The sequence below is a fragment of the Adiantum capillus-veneris genome, chromosome 10 (assembly GCF_014529385.1).
Source record: "Adiantum capillus-veneris isolate H3 chromosome 10, ASM1452938v2, whole genome shotgun sequence".
NCBI classification, from domain to species: Eukaryota; Viridiplantae; Streptophyta; class Polypodiopsida; order Polypodiales; family Pteridaceae; genus Adiantum; species Adiantum capillus-veneris.
The window spans coordinates 70133068-70150716 of NC_140940.1; positions in this window are offsets into that span (position 1 = coordinate 70133068).

The following is a 17649-nucleotide window of genomic DNA, read 5'->3' on the forward strand; positions in this document are numbered from 1 at the left end:
ACTAACAATTTCCAAAACAGGTGGACGATATGCAGCATGCAGAATGTGCATGGCTGGCTAGAATTTGACCTCCAGATGTGCCAGCTCAGCACCAGATGTGAGATTCGACTAGTCGGAGAGATTTTTGAACTCAAAGAAACACTACATACAAAGTTTGTCGCTAACATCTGAGTGGCCAGTAGAGCAAGGCGATAAGCTCATCCCAATGGCGGAAATGGCACACGAGGGCAATTTGATGTGTTTTAATTTTTGAAGCCATAGAAAGCGAGAGAGAGGGGGGAGAGCCATCTCCTCATCTGTCATAGACAGGCGCTCTATGAATGAGAGAGAGAGAGAGAGAGAGAGAGAGAGAGAGAGAGAGAGAGAGAGAGAGAGAGGACCCTAGGGGCTTCTCTTATGCGGGGAAAGAGAGATGTGACCTCTCCTTTTCACCTGTCTTCCATGCAAGTCTACTTTCAGCCTTCCAAATTCCACCCCATTGTTAAACCATCCAATCCGTCCACACTATCTACTTGAACGAAGTTTTATTTTTCTGAGATTGGGGAGACCTACTACAATGAAATAAAAATATGCACATCAAACAACAACATACAAAAGCCCTCCTCAGTGGGGGTACTAAAATTGAGGCAGTCCAGGGGCAACAAGATAGCCGACCTCCAAACACCCCTCAAGACTCCCGTGTTGCTCAATTGGGGCTGGGGCAACCACAAGCACAACACAACAACAAACCCACATCCAAACCCAAACAAGATAGGGTCACCACCTAGTTATGGTATGCAAACTAGGATGCAAGAGAGATTTTGTCACATCCAAGAAGATACGCCACAAAGCACACACAAGTAACCTCACACCAAGACACACACAAAATGGACTAGAGAGAGCTAGAGCAAAGGGAAAGAGAGAGGAATGGATCTTGCGTAATACCTTATTTGTGACTTGCAAATGGAGATGGTTCGTTATGATGCTATCGTAGAGCTTGTACAAAACTAACTCAATGCTTATTGAATGTTAAACATTGCCAACACACACACACTGTCGTAGGGTGTGGGAGACCTCTCACCAAAATACCCTCTTACAATCGACACAAAATTTGAAATGAAAACACACTAAAACACTTTCTAAACCAAGATCAAATGATAGAAACTCAAAATACACAAGTCACCTTGAACTCACCAAACCGTATTGCACAAGTGGAAGGACGGAGATTTGAACGTGCCATTTTATTGATGACAGAGGAACATATACAATAGTGGTTTTGAGATTTTTAACTCACACTCTCTCACTTGCAATGTAGCTTGAAAGCTTCTCTCACACCAAAAGTGAAGCTCACAAAGTGGTTGCTACGCCTAAGTCTCTCCTCACACCTAGACTGTTGGGGTGCTATGTGAGATATTGGAGGTCATTTACAAAAAGGAGAGGGGCCTATTTATAGATTGGATACCTCTCATTACGATTATTGAAAATCCTAATTTACAAGCTAACAAATCAGGATTATGATTTTTTTTTAATATCAAAACATTGCGGGCCTTCTTTGTCTGATTGAGTCATGGATATGGGCTCAAAAGAGAGCATTATTGATGGTAGATAAGGTGAAAGTAGAGTTTTAAGGAAGGAGAGAGAGAGATAGATAGTTACTATGCACATGTAGGCTTGAGGTGAGGTGTCTTTTATGGTTAGGTCAATGCTATTTTGTGTTAGTATGTTAGTGGTTAGTGTTAGTAGTTTTTAGTTAGTGAGATGGGTTAAAACTACAATGGCATATTCACTCAAGGTGAATTACATGATTTATACAATGAAAGAGTAAGATAAAGATGAAAATATACATGATTTGATGAAAACCACAAGATGGAAAGGAAATTTTCCACCTATCCAGTGAATGAACGGTTGTAGAACTCTATCGGTGTAGTTCTTGTGACCATGGAAAAGCTGAATTTTGCATGATCAAACTCCTCCTTTTGTAGAGCTTGAGATTGGTTATTTGTTGATTTTTCTCTTTTTTTGAAAGCATGAAGAGGTTATGGTAATATGAGTTTGATTCTAGAGAGAGAAATTGAGCTATATGTGTGTAAAGATGGTAATTTTTGAGCTATTGGAGTAAGGGAGAGATGAGAATGCTGAAGAAGAGGAAAGAAGCCATGAAAGTTGCAGGTTTGAGTGAGGGATGGAGAGGAATGTGTGTGTGTGTAAAAAGGAGGTGAGAGAAGACTATGGGCTACTTGTGAGAAAAGTGGGCAGACTGGGGTCCACTCAAAAAATCATACCTCACCCGTGGTAGCTCCAAAAATTATCAAATTGTTTGAAGTGATTATTCATCTCTTATTCCATATCTTGTTATTTAACCACCACTTCAATCTGGAGTGGAGATGGATATAAAAAATCCGACCAAAATGCCTATTTTGCTTCAGAAAAACAGTCTTCAGTGCCCCCCATTTAGTTCAATTTGCATATGGCTCCAAAGGTGAGCCCCTCCTTGCATAAGAGAATGACCTAATTGATTCTTAGAGGTTTGAAAATATGCATGATTGTGGATTATGTATAGATATAATATATGGATATGATAAAAAAAAAGGCTAGTATATATAAACAATTCATGGAATCTAGAATAGTGGGGCTACATATATATAAATTATATGGAATAAAATGAGGAGGGCTCTCATTTGTATTTATTGATGTATATTTATCTACAAGATGTAATAAAGAATACTTGTTGGAAATAGGAATTTAGTGAAAGACAATGACTGATGATGGAAGGTATTTTTGAGGTTTTTCCTTGGAGTGGATTCACACAAAAAATAAGAGAATCATGCATGAAAATATATCTATATGAAATAAAGAGTATGTAAAATGATCAAAAAAATTGTGGTAATGGTGAGTCAATGTACATAGCATCCATAGGCAAATAACACACACCTAAGTAGAAATATTTAAATAAATATCAAAATAATTATGAAAAATCCTTATATTTAGGTCCTATATACAATGAAATATTTACACACAAATGGGCCATAATATATTTTATTTTTTTGATTTTATTTATTTATTGGCTCAACTAGCTTAGTGACTAGCTAAGTGAGGGTTTTTTAGGAGATATAGGAAAAGTCCCCTAACTCACACACGCCTATGTATAGTGAAAGGGTGAAGATAGCCATAGTGTTTGGGTGATTTTGGTAAGGTGAGGTAGTTCACTATGGAAATTACAAAGAGGCAAAAAACGGCTATCACTATGTTGAATCTTTTGGGATTAAGCTGACCTTCCATGTCGTAGAGCTTCTTTAAACCTTCTTCTCCTCTTTGTAGATGCACTGATTTTGAGCTATAAATGCAAAAGTCATCAATAAAAACCCTAATGGAATTTCCAAAAATGCTTGAAACACCATGTTCATGAAGCATTGAAAAGTTGTAGGAGCATTTGTCAAGCCAAATGAAATGACTCTAAAAGCATAACAACCCCAAGGAGTGATGGAAGTAGGATATATTCCAATCATTTCATCCTTTGCTCAAGTGTGTACTAAAATCAATCAAAAGATTGTTTGAAGCTTGGCCCCTTCCCCAAAGGTACTCCCAAGTGTCTGAAAATTTGCCTCTCTTAATGATCTCTCCAATCCATCCAGCACAATCAAAATTTCTCTCTTTAAAGAGAGAGATTAATTTGGACTTCTTAATACTACATTGTGAACTAGAGGCAACTACAAAAGTCTAAATCAGTTCTAATGCCTTCCTATAAAAAAAAATTAGCTTGAAAGAATAGTAATGAAGCATCTACAAACATCTTACTTAGAAATTGGTTGTCATTTTGGACATTTATTCCTTGGATCTTTCCCCTAGCACTTGCCTGTTCCAATAAGGCTATTAGAGGAATATGGGTGCATGCAAAAAATCAAAGAGGGGCCAAGGGGAATCCCTGACAAATGGATCTCTTGACTTCAAAAGAGCCGTCAAATCTTGACTTGAAGAGAAGCTAGAAGGAGCTTCCTTCGCCTAGGGTGAGAAAAATTTGGTGCATACGTGATTTGAACCCCAAGTGGCTCAACATGTATTTTACAAAGGACCACATTATTTTTTCATAAGTATTTTCCACAAAAAAAAATAACAGTATACACTCTTGCTTAGAGAACTGGGCATATTCCATCTCAACCATGGTTGCCCAAATATTTTCATAGATAGATATTCCCTTAATAAATCCATGTTGATGGAGGAAATGACTTTTGGAAAAATAGGATACATGCTTTCAGCTATCATTTTTGCAGAAGCCATGTACACCACAGTCAACATGATGATTGGTCTCCAATGTTTAAGTTGGGAACATGCAGCGTGCTTAGGGATGGGTTTGATTAGTCCCTTTTTCACACTTGGATCAACCTTTCCATAGATGAATTCCTTGTTAATCATGGTAAAATGCGACAACCCCAAATCCTTCAAAAATTCACGTCAAAATTTTGTTGTGATCCTGTCCTAGCCTGGCAACTATTCCTTGCCCATCTTCTTTAACACAAACTAGCATTATTTTAAGGTATACTCTCTCTCTCCAAATAGGATTCTTTTTCTTTGTCCACCAATCTCAGCATTACTCCAACCAGTATGGCCATGACATCTTTGATTGCGGGTAAGGGCCAGTCCTCCTTTACAATAATTTCACTGAGATGGCGAAGCATCATGTGATCTATCTAGTTTGGGTTGGTGATGTTCTCACCTTTGTTATATACCAATGTTGTGATGGTGGTTTGTCTTTTCTTCACCTTGATATATTTGAGCAATGCATTCTTATTGGCTTCCTCATTCATAACATGAATTTCTTTGGCTTGCAGCCGGAGTACATTTATCGTGTCTAGTTCACTAGTGTGGAGGGACTATTTAATTTGCAGCCATTTTGTGTGCTCTTGTTCTAAAGAGAAGCATCATGTGATCTATCTAGTTTGGGTTGGTGATGTTCTCACCTTTGTTATCTACCAATGTTGTGATGGTGGTTTGTCTTTTCTTCACCTTGATATATTTGAGCAATGCATTCTTATTGGCTTCCTCATTCATAACATGAATTTCTTTGGCTTGCAGCCGGAGTACATTTATCTTGTCTAGTTCACTAGTGCAGAGGGACTATTTAATTTGTAGCCATTTTGTATGCTCTTGTTCTAAAGCGATGCCTTGCACTTGCTTTTGACTAATCTTTTCAAAAGGAGAGGTGAGGGATTTCACCTCATGAGATCTATTCTTTTTCCAAGGCTCCACTGTCTCATTTGCAATGTCTTGACTAACCTGAAATTCCATCACCTTAAAATGAATGTCCTTGAATAACGTTGGGCTCGATAAGAAGTTTCTTGTTTCTCTATGGTTGCTATTTTCCAACTGTCATAAAATTCAACACTCTAAGAAGGGATAAGTGATCCGATAATCCTTCTTAAATGAGAACTTGCATATGAAGCAATGATGGAACCCACTACACACTATGCAAACATTATAACGTATCAAGCGTGGAACCTCATTTGGTTGAATAAAGAAAATGATAGGTGAACCTTGCAACGTCTCTCCAAGGTTCATAGGATAGTGACCTTTCAAATGATAGAAAGAAGTCTCTTTTGGGGAAATCCTATTTTTCTATGATAACGCTATTTTTCTATGAATCCTATATCCCCAAGATACATCTTTCTTAGAGAAGTGGCATCAAGGTGGTGCTCTTGAATACAACAGGAGGATACCCCTCTTCTCCTCTTAATTCCATGCCAAAGTTGTCCTTGTTTCCCCCTTGTCTTTATATCTTTCATGCTTGAAGAGATCACTTGGAGAATAGGGTTCATGAGAATGGGGGATGTGTTTCTCACAATCCAAACCTCTCTAACCCCAAGAGTCCCTCGATGCTCCTATTGTTGGGTTATGGTTATTGTTATAAGTTTGTATTTGTAAGTATATGTCAAATTTAAAGTTTAGATTTTAGGATTTTGGTTTATCTTTATGGATTAGTTTTATTTTTAATGCTAGGTTTACAATTTAGGTTTATGCTACAGGTTCAAGTTTAGAGTTTATAATTGTAGATCTAGGAGCAAGTTGTAACATTTATGTTTAGAGTTACAATTGATTCTCCCAAGGGGACAGTGGAAAGAGATAGAAGTTCACGACAAATTACCTCCCCTAGATCGTCCACCATAAGACTATGTGATACAATAGGTGAACTGGTGTGCAAATGTACCAAAGGAATGGAGGTTGTAGAGTAGGGAGAGGTAACCATATATTTTTATCACTCCATAGTACATTGTTCCCCTTGACTCTCCAAAGTAGGAGATGTACTCTTGAACTCCTTCTCGAGAGAAATAGCCAAAAATGTGAATAATGAAGGACTCTAATGGATGGCCCATTTTTGGGACAACAACAGTAAGAGCTGGAAAGAAGGAGACCAATTGGCTACCCAATTCCATCTAAGTGGTAATAAAAGACTATTGGTGAACATGACTATTGGAGTTTCGGAAAAGTGTGTGATACCTATTTGTGAGTCGAACCTTGAGTGGAAATCTTGCATGGCCTAAGCATATATATTTTTGTAATTTGCAAGCCAACAGTGTTTATTGCACACTTTAAAGTTCAAGACTGATTGCTTCTTCCCCCCTAAACAAACAATGGGTTTTGCAATGGGCCAAAGCAAGATGGGCGACAATAGCAAATAACATCTGGAATCCATAGTGGATATTATCAATGAATATATTCTAATGGAAAGTGTTGTGGGAATGTCTATCAATAGACTTGAAGATTTTGGCTACAGGTATTGACTCAGATAGGTACTTGGGGTGTAAAAAGGCAAGTGAAAACTTCCCTTAATTGTTCAAGGAGTGCCTACCAATTAGTGGCTTAACAAGAAATCTATGCAAATAGGTTCAAAAGAACTAGAAAATAGGTTCCTACAAGTAAGACTTTTTTTCTGGAGGGATGGTGATGAAAATTGAAGTGCTATTAATTTGCCTGCAAACTGTTACCTTCAACATGTATGGAAGGACAAAACCTGTTGGGTGTTAAAAGAAGATTGTTCAATAGCTCATTTTACAGATATTATTCATGAAATTGGGGTAAGTGTTTTCATCCTTGGAGAAAGGAGGAACTCAAATGAGTGGAATCTATGCACTTCCTCTACCACAAAGAGTAAGTGATCATGGATATTGGCTAGCTTAGGGCTGACCCTTTGTAATATTTGAAGTAGTATGGAGACACCTCAAGGCTTGTTATTAGCTTGAGGCTACTTTGTACAACTCTTGACTTTAATATATTTACCCACTCACAATTGTGAGTTAAGCAAAAAACAAAAGAGTTATAATTGTATGTTTAGAATTAAGTTGTAGGTATAGAGTGTTAAGGTTATAATTTTAGGTTAAGGTTTAGAAGTAGGTTTTGGGTTAGGTTTATATTGTAAGTTTTGTTTTAAGTTTAGGATTCAGACTTAAGTTTTAAGTTCGCATTCTTTTAGTATAGACTAGGGTTACACTTTAAGTTTTAATTTGCTATTGAAGGCTATGTTTTAAATTTGTGTTAAATTGTAGGTTTATTTTATATTTATGAATTAAGTTGTAGATTTAAATCTAGGGCTATGGGTTGAGTTTATGTTGTATGTTTAGATTTAGGGTTATGATTTTGATTAAGTTTATGTTTTTTAGTTTCGGTTTGCATTTTTTAATTTCAATTGTAGTTTGTATTTTTGAATTTAATTTTAGGTTATGATTTTAAGTTAGGTTTAGGTTTAAGGTTTAGTTTTAGGTTGTTGGGGGAAATTGTAGCATAACATAATCAACCCAAGACCAACAAAATTATCAATCCTAAGATCAGCAACCCGGCTCGGGCATGGAAGCACGAGCACAATTGGATGTATCGAATGAGAGAATTCAAGAGAATTCTCTTCCAATGAAATAGAGATTAGCCATGAATCACTAACTCTAATCACACCATCATCATCAATCAAGCATCACCTACACACATTAAGCCCACCGAAGTCCGACTTGTCATAGACTAGAATCTCAAAGCACACTCACCACGACAAGCACACACTAATTGCATTGGTGTTGGCCTCTCCAATCACCACATGCCAATCAAGGTAGTTCATCAAAAGCTACACACACACACAAGGTGAATGGTGCTTGAGTTTCATAAAACCCATCCACACACAAGCAAACAATAGGGCACATACACTAATCACAAGATTAAGAACCCAATTAATCAACCTAATTAAATATGTTAAATATCACAAATCGAGTGCTCATAGAAGAATAGAAGTGGTCAATAATCAAGAAGTCATCACACACACTCAAATCTACAATAATGAGAATGTGAAACTACTTCATGACATAATGGAATATAGAAGAATTAAAACTAATGAACAAAGTAGAGATTAGATTAAGAAAATGCTTCTCTAATTACAATGGATTAGCACTAGCCTTCTAAGCATGGGCATTAAGCTCAAGGCTAGGCCATCCATAAAGTGAACACTCAAGAGAGAGATTTTAAGAATGGATCCTCAAGAATAACTACTTAAGAATGAAGCCTCCTTGCATAAAGGCTTGCACCACAATCCTTTCTACTATGGGATTAAGTTTGAGGCCTCTAGCTAGCATATACAATTTGGATCTCCCAATGAATCCAAGACCTTATACAATGTGGATAGGAAATATTGTGCACATCCATAGCACATCCCTTGTTTGATGCATAATCTGTGTCACATGTGTTAGCCGCTGCTAACATAGGTTTATGATTTAAAGTGTGGTTTAGGTTTAAGGTTATGTTTTAAATTTAAATTATAGTTTAAGTTGAACTTATGTTTTTCATTTTAAATTAGGTTTATAGTTTAAGCTTAAGTTTGCATTTTTTTCAATTGAATTTAAGCTTATAGGTCGGTTTATGGTTCACATTGTAAGTTTAGTTTTAAGTTGCTTTTTTCAGTTTAAGCTAGGTTTAGGTTAGTGATGGAAGGATCAGGTAGAAAAGTGAGACAAGTGTGGTTGACAATTCACCATGTAGGAAGTTGGGATATGTGTTTGTTGTGTGTGAGTGAGTGCGTATTGCGACAAGTGGTGTGAGTGGTGTAGGTGTGTGTGTACTGTGGCAAGTGAAGTGGGATAATTTTTTCACATTTGGACTCCTTGTTCTTGCCCCTAGATTCTTCATACATTGGTTAGTGGGTGCACCCTAGTCAATGCTCCTATTAAATGCAGAAAATTATTTGTTGCTTCTAGTGCTTGAGCAAGACTTGGTCAAGCATGATCATTTTGCTTCCTTTTGAGCATGCATATTTGCCTTCATGAAGATTCATCACAATATTTTTCTCCAAGCATGATAATGTAAGCACATTTTTTTCTTTCTTTTGTACCCACCCCTTTCTAGGACTCATTTTGCTTCCTTTTGAGGACACATATTTAACTTGGTCAAGATTCATCGCGATTATTTTCTCCAAACTTGATATTCTAAGCACATTTTTTTTCTTGCTTTGGTGCCCATCCCCTTTCCAAGGCCTCCTTATTCGGGTACATTTTTTCTTTCTTTTGTGCCCACCCCTTTTTCCAAGGCCTCCTTATTAGGGTGCCTTCTAGGACTCGTGCATTTTAAAGCCGTGGGGAGACTCAATGCAGGAAGTCACGTCTTGAGACTTTGATTTATTGAATGGTGAGCACCTTCGAATGGAGCCGGATGCCTCGAATTCTCTCCTTCCAAGTTTTTTCTTCTCTTGTGAGGATAGAAAATGCAATTTTGACAACTGCTTGCATGCAAGATGTCAAGAGAAAGCTTTGAAACCAACCCTTTTGGCCAAAAACACCATGTTTGATAAATTAAAGGGTATTCCTAATGTCTTCAATATAATTAAAAGGTATTCCTAATTCAAATATTTCCTCGATAATAACAAAAACAATGTGCTAGTCCATAGCACGTAGCAACAGAGAATGACAAAGCACATAGATTTGGAATAGTATCAACTGGACATGAGAAGGACGGATACAAATTTGTGAAGAGAGAGAAAGAGAGAGAGAGAGAGAGAGAGAGAGGAGAAAGAGAAGATGGAACTGCTCGAACACCTCCCCCTTAGGGTTTCGATGGTGCGCCCGATTCATGCTTTGCGTCCGCTTGCTCCAGAATCTTATGAGCAGGGCAAACCAACACTACCTATTCAAACGCGTAGCATCAACCCTGCCTCGATGTTAACCTTGTGCATAATCAGGTCCTTAATTTATTTATTTTTCTACGGCCTCTTCTACATTACCTTCGGCCTTTAGAGTAGACCCTAGGGAAGAAGTCGAGAGCCTTGTTCATGAGTAGCTGGATAATACCCCATCCTATGATGCGTCAGCTTTGTCTGTCATTTTACAAGATTGCATCACCAATGACCCTCAGATTAAAGGGGATCATCAAGTTTCTCTGGATTCCGAAATGATTGCGCCAAAAAAATCTGTTTTCAAAGCACAAGTGGTTGTTCTTTTCTTTACTGGTCGATTGCCCCAAATTAATGATATTGGGCAGGCCATTGACAAGGGCTTTGGAGCTCATGTTATAGATAAAATCTTTTATGCGGGGCAGGGACTTTTCGAGGTCGTTTTTCTCAAGCATCAAGATTAGGCTGCATTCTTGTCGAAACCTATTGGTATATTGTTTGGGGTGGTTGTACATGTGTTTGGCAGGAAACCTATTAAAATGATTAAGGATGCCCTGCTCTATCAATGTCCTGTGTGGGTAGAGTACATAGATCTACCATCCTTTATGTGGCCATGCATTAAGGATATCATTGCCACATTGGGCTAAGTCTTGTATGCTCCCACTATTACCTCTCCCAATCGAAACAAAACATGCCTTATGTGGAACACCAAAAACCCCTTTCCACAAACTATAGACATCAACATCCCGTCTGTAGGAAGGATGGTGCTGTACCTCAAATGGGGCTCTCTAGCAGGAGCATGTTTTCATTGTAACAAGCGGGGAAACTTCTCTAAAAACTGCCCCATGGTAACTCAGTCCTCAGGAGATCTCATTCCTTCTTATCCACGCCGTAAGAACTTGGTTTCAAGGGAACAAATTTTCCAAAAATATCCTAGTACACTTCAATCAGGTAATGGCAATAGTCCTTTGGTGCTTCAGACATCTATAAATTTCTCTCCTGCTTATGCTCATGCTCATGGTACCACAAATACTCATGCAAAAGGGGTCTCAAGACCTCTATTCAACCCTAGTCATGTAGAGAACAAGGCCAAATCTGGAAATGGGCACCAAGGCCCAACCTCCTCTAATAATCCTCATGGCATTAATAGAACCACGGATAAGGGGAAAAGGCCTATTGACATTGAGGGGTTCCAAACTGTCTCGTCCAGGAAATACTTCAAACCCCAACAACAATCCTCAGAGTACATTAGCCCAAATGTCTTTGATATCCTACATGACATGCCTTCACCTGACACTTTGGTTGCTATTGAGGCAGCTTGTAATGTTGTTGAAAAAGTACCTCCTACCTGGGAGGAGCCTACTATTAATCTTGAGGTCAACATGGTGAACAATGATGATAGCTCTAATGAGGGGGGTAACACCTAGGTTGTTATGAACACTCCCTCATGAAATTTTCAACCTTCAATGCTAAAGGACTTAACGACCCCACTAGGCTGGCTATGCTTAACAAATGGATTCTGCAAAAATATCTTGATGTAGTGCTTATATAGGAGCATAAATGGCATAAAAGAGCTGGAAAGACTTATCACTTCAAAGGATACTCTTGCTTTTATGGGGGGGAAAGGGGTGTACTCTGGGGTGCTGACCTTTATTAAAAACTCTCTTAACCCTCAGTGGGTGCTTGATCACCCTTCTGGCCGTTGCTCTGTTTTTACAATGGACTCGGCATGGGGACCTCTCCATATTGTCAATGTGTATGCTGCCAACATATGGTCCACAAAATGGAAATTTGGTCTTGGCTGAAAATGATGAACCTAGGCAAGGGTATCTTTGGTGGTGATTTCAATATGGTAACTAAACTGGTGGATACCACTTCCACGTGCACTGTTGTGTCAAAGAAAGAAGCTGCTTGTTGGGATGAGCTGGAATCCTTGCATCAATTCTCAGATGCCTGGTTAAATGGGTTTAATTCAAATGGGTTCACTTTCCACTCTAAATCTTACATGTCATCTTGGTCCAGATTGGATAGATTTTATTTTATGCAGGATGTATGGCTACCTGCTAATTGCCAAATGCAGGTTCAGATTGATTTTTGTATGTCTGATTAGTTTCCTCTCGTTTTGAGTCTTTCTGATGCTAATGCTAGGTCTGTAAAAACTGGTAAAGTGAGACCTCTGATGGTGAATAACTTGTTGTTACACAATCAACACTTTCAAGAAGATGTATTAAGCTGTGCTAACCAGGCTAAGTCGTTGAATGATGATCCGGTTAATGCTTGAATTTTTTTCTGCTATGAAATGCAAAAATGTATATGACATCATGGTAAGTTAGGAGCTGCAAAAAAAAGATAGAAGCTAGCCAAACTGAGTGATAAACTTAAACCCTTGCTAGATCAGGTGCACAAAGGCTAGGTTACCATACAATTATGTAATGAAATTGAGGATATCAGGGGTGCCCTATCTATAGCTGAGGCTGAGGTTGCTAAATGCAGAGTAAGAGAATTATTAGATGTCAATGACATTTTGAAGGGGTTTTTTCACAAACTTAAAGCCAAACATAACCAAGAATCTATCACTAAAATTATAACAAAAGATGGGTCTGAGGTCATTGACAGCAAGAACCTTATGAAAACTTGTGTGGATCACTTTAATGCCATCCTAGATAAACCAGCGGATACTTTTAAGGAAAGACAACAGGCAATGGATGTGATTCTAGCTTTTGTGGACTCTTGCATTAATAATTGTGATGCCTAGAGGCTTGAGGGCTGCTTTGAGGAAGGAGAAATTCACTATGCTGTCACTAAGTTGGGAGGCAATCAATGTATGGTTATGCAGGCAATCAATGCTATCTTGGCATCACAATTTATGGACCCTCATCTCAAAGAAGGAATTGTAAATCTCATTCCCAAACAAAAGTTCTGCTCAAGTCTCTGACAGTGGAGACCCATAACCATGATGGGTTTGTTGTATAAGGTTTTGGCTAAGTCCGTGGCTATAAGACTATCCCCTCTGTTAAGGAACCATATTCATATAAATCAGACGGGGTTTATCGGGGGCCATCTATCTTGGATAACATTATGGTTGTACAACTGGGGGCTGAATATACTGTCAAAACCAATCAAAACACTCTAATGCTACAGTTAGATTTTGAAAAAGCCTTTGACAATGTAGCTTGGGACTTCATTTCTGCTATTATGCAAAAGCTGGGGTTTGGGGCCAACATGAGTGCCTTCATCTTCTTGCTGGGCCAACATGCTACTTCGAGGATACTGGTAAATGGAAGACTTTCAGGCCCTATTCAGATTCAAAGGTTAATGAGACAAGGGTGCCCCTTAAGTCGCCTTTTTTTTGCAGTCAGTGCTCATCCTTTTTTCTGCTTTCTGGAGAAACAAGCAGCTCTAGGGAGAATCACTAGTTTAAAATTGTCCACTGAACAATTGTTGGCTCTTGGCTTTGCTGATGACACCATGATATTTTTACATGCTACAAATTTGAACTTGAACAAATGTACGTCTTACATCGCTCTGTTTTCTGTGGCTGCTGGTATGAACTTGAATTTGCAAAAATCTGTGCTTATTGACATAAATGCCGATCAATTTGACAATCTTATTTGGGTTGGTAAGAGAGTCCAAAAAGGACATATTGTCAGATATATGGGATACCCTATAGGGATGCACACAACTAATAACCAGTTGGTTCAGTGGGTTCTGTCTAGAGTCCAAACAAAAATGGTTGCATGGTACTGTGATGAGTGGCCATTGCATGTCAGGCTCAAAATTATACATGCCATTCTTGTTTCTTATCTTTTGTATTACTCGCCATTGCTGGACTAGAAAAATACACATTTAGCTCAGATACAAACTCTGCTGTGCTGACAAAATTTCTTTGGGGGAATAAAGGGAAAACATGTGCCTTCAATCAAATGGGACTTTGTTATCTGTCTTAAGAATCAAGGGGTATTGGGAGTTCTAAATGTGCAGGCACATGCACACGCACAACGAGCAAGTATGGTTAAACATATGTTTAAAAGAGATACTATCTGGTCCAGATGTATGTGGGATATTATATCTCTGTTAGTGGTTTATTTTGACGGAACATGGAATATGCCGTATTGGGATAAATTATTTTTGCATGCCCCTCTTAAGACAAGTTGTCTTACTGCTCAGCTTATAATTAGTTCTTGGAAACATACATGCTCTAGTTTGATATGGCAAGGTCGACTTAGGCATACCGGCAACTCTCTTGGACATGAAAATGTCTTTTGGAGCTTCGTTTTTAAAACCCTCCCTGCTTTGATTATTAAAAAACCATCCATTAGGTTATTCAAAAAAGGTATCACATGCATTGAGCAAATGTTGGACTCTCAGGGGTTGTTTGTTCCCTTTTTTGCAGCCAAGAGACAGTTCAGACTCTCAAATGCTTTCAGAACAAGTTGGACAAATCCATGTATTTAGAATTTCAGGCTTCAATTCCCCATTACAGAGAACTTATGGGAAAGATTCAAAGATTGGCACCTCTCAAGGAATGCAGGTGTTTGGTAGAAGTCTTCTACTGCCCAATTCTATACTTTACTTCTACTTGCTATGGACATCTCTATCAGATGCAATAGATACTGGAGGTTCAACAGATCACAAGAATGGTGGATACAGTGGCTGACTGCCTTATGGAGGGAGGCCTTGCTCGAACAAGCACAAAATTTTTATGTGGAGACTCCTCACTAATTCTCTCCCATGTGGTGAATTATTACTTAAGAAATGTATTGCAGATGGGAAATGTCCTAATTGTAAGGATATGGACACTATTAAACATATGTTTTGAAATTGCAAAAATGTAAGGCAACGGTGGATGTGGATTCTACAACATGTGCAAAATTGGGTCCCAATTAAATTGTCTATCTTTTCTATGACATTCGGGTTGTGCAAATATCCAGATGATGCTATGCAGTTTTGTATGAAATCTTCGAGAGTATGGTTACTGTTCTTTATTTGGAATGCTAGAAATTATGCATGTTTTCAGAAAATCTCGCTTTGCAAAGTCACTATCCCTTGGGAGATCATTAAAAGAAAGATGATGGAGGATTTCCTTTGTGTCATTGGTGTGGAGATGAGAGATACATGTCTATAGTTCATGGGGCAGCTGTGACATAGCTCAAGGAAGATATGATGGCATTTTTGGTGTGTTTTTTGGGGTGTCCCATTCCCCCTCTCCATCTTCTTGTGGCCCCCCATGGTGGAGCACATTGACTTCTCGTGGTTGAAAGTGGAAGAAAAATTTTTGTGGTGTTGGATGGGAAAACTTTGAAGAGTAGGTGATGCTAAAAAAATGTGCCCGGGTTTTCCTGTTTTCACTGAGGTTGAAGAAACGAAAACATGACTACACAATTATGAGTTGGTTTTGGTAGAGAGCAGATTTTCAAGGGACTCTAGAAGGTGCGGTTCATGGTTTTCCACTCATGGTTCATGGTAAAGTGAATAAGTGGTATGAAGGTCTACATGATGTAGAAATTCTAAATTGGGTTGCATTGGAAGTGTCCTTTTGGAGCAAATATGTGATGGATACGTACTGGAAGAGATAAAGTGGAAGCTGGAAGTTTTGAAGGAAAGCTTGGATAGTGATGTTTGAGAATCTGAGGCACTTTGGGGATAGCTTATCTACAGATAATGGCGATTTGTGAAGTTGAGCAAGTTTATGGATTGTCTGCATGAGGATGTTTGAGATAAAGTTGAAGTGGATGGACATGTGACATTGGTGCAGCCAAAGTTGTTCCGAGCTGGAAAATGGTCTATGCTTGGCAAAGGTTCTAGGCAGATGTAGTGGAGAAGGTTAGGGTAGGTGCCAAGGTCCTGGGCAGCCAAAGGGAAGTGGGAGTGTATGCCCAGTGAAGTTTTTTAGGCTAAAACAACTCCAAGTTGGCTTAGCTAGGATAGAAGATGAAGGTTTCCAAAATGCCAAGTCAGTGCTCTGGAATATAGTGTTTCATGTACTCTAGAAGCTGATCCAGACGGCTCGTCAAACGGAGCCCCGGTGCTCAAGATATTTTGCAGTTCAAAGATAGTGTGTGTAGCAGATCCCCGACAGGCAGGGAAGCTGGGGACAGGTGGCCGAGGTAGGTGTCAGTGAATGCATGTGTAGAGCTCAAATTATGGAGCATGCCTGTTTTCTCAGATTGCAGATCGGAGCTTTGGATAGTAAGTTATGGTGAAGTGAAATTTTTTCGGGGGCCATGTTTGAGCCTACTTGCTCGCAGCGGAGGATGCGCCATCTAGCATTCTCTAGGCCTTGACAAGGTTCAAGCATATAAAGCATGCCGTGGGGAGTGAGCAGGAAGTCACAGTTTGTCTATCTGAGCCCCGAGCACCCAATTACAGCCTGGGAAAAATGGGAGCATTTGGCGGTGGAGTGCATGCAGATAATTTTCTCGATTTTTGCGACCTCAGATGGCGAACTTAGAGGAGTCAAAGGACAGTGAGGTTTGCACGGCCCTGCCCTGACACGGTGGAGATTCGGCACGATTTGGTGGCTTGGAGCGCCAACTACCAGATAAAGAATGGCAATGCTTAAAAAGGGTACCTTGAGGAGTTTTCTGAAAGGTTTTTTTGGAGCATTCGATGATATCCAAGGGAGGGGGGGGGGGGGGGGGGGGGGTACTGCGGACTGCCACGTGGCCGCAGATGAACCCATATGCAAGGGATTGGTGACGGAGAGCGGGGTATTTGACCCAGTCCATGAGCCTCAGTAGATACACAAAGGGGGAGAGAGGGGAGCTCCCTCACCCCGTGGAGATGGCGTGTGGCAGTGGGCGCTATGTTTGGCGGCGTCAGTGGCGCAGTGTGCAAGTTTTGTAGGAGGAGGGCGGTGTAGTGCACGCGCCCACTGTGTGGTAGCCGGTGATTCTACTGTGTTGGTGCTGGAGGATGACATGGCGGCGCCTGGTGGAGCGCTCGTTCCCGCGGCCTTAAGAGCCCATTTTTTGAAAGCATGGGGGGAGAGCATTAGCGACCTCGCTAATGCTTCCCCTGTATATAAGGGGGAAATCCCATGTGGAATGGGGAGGTAGAGGAGAGTGGCCGGTCAAGGTTGCTGGGCCCGAATCTAGTCAAGGCAAGAAGCAAGTCAAAGTACAAAGCAAGGGGCCATTTCAAAGCCGGCCAAGAGAGGGTAGTTTGATGGGTGAGCAAATGCAAAGGCAAGGGCAAACAAAGGCCGGGACCAAAGGGAAGGAGGACAAAGAAAAAGAGAGGGAGAGGAGGCAGGTATGAACCGGACACAAGGTGGTCAAAGGGTAAAAAGAGGTGCAGTGCAAAGCTAAGCTCCCAAGGGGTAAAAAAGGAGGAAAAAAATATATATAAAAAGAAGTACCTAGGGGCAATAGCGACATTGCTAATGCCCCCCCAAGTGCAAGAGAGAGAAATTGAGAAAATGAAGCGGCTACGTCCTCCAAAGATGCCAAAATTGGGATTCTAGATGATCAAATGTGAGGCAGTTTCCAAAATTGAAGACCCCCCACTATAAAGGTAAAATTTTAGTTAAACTAGGGCCTTTT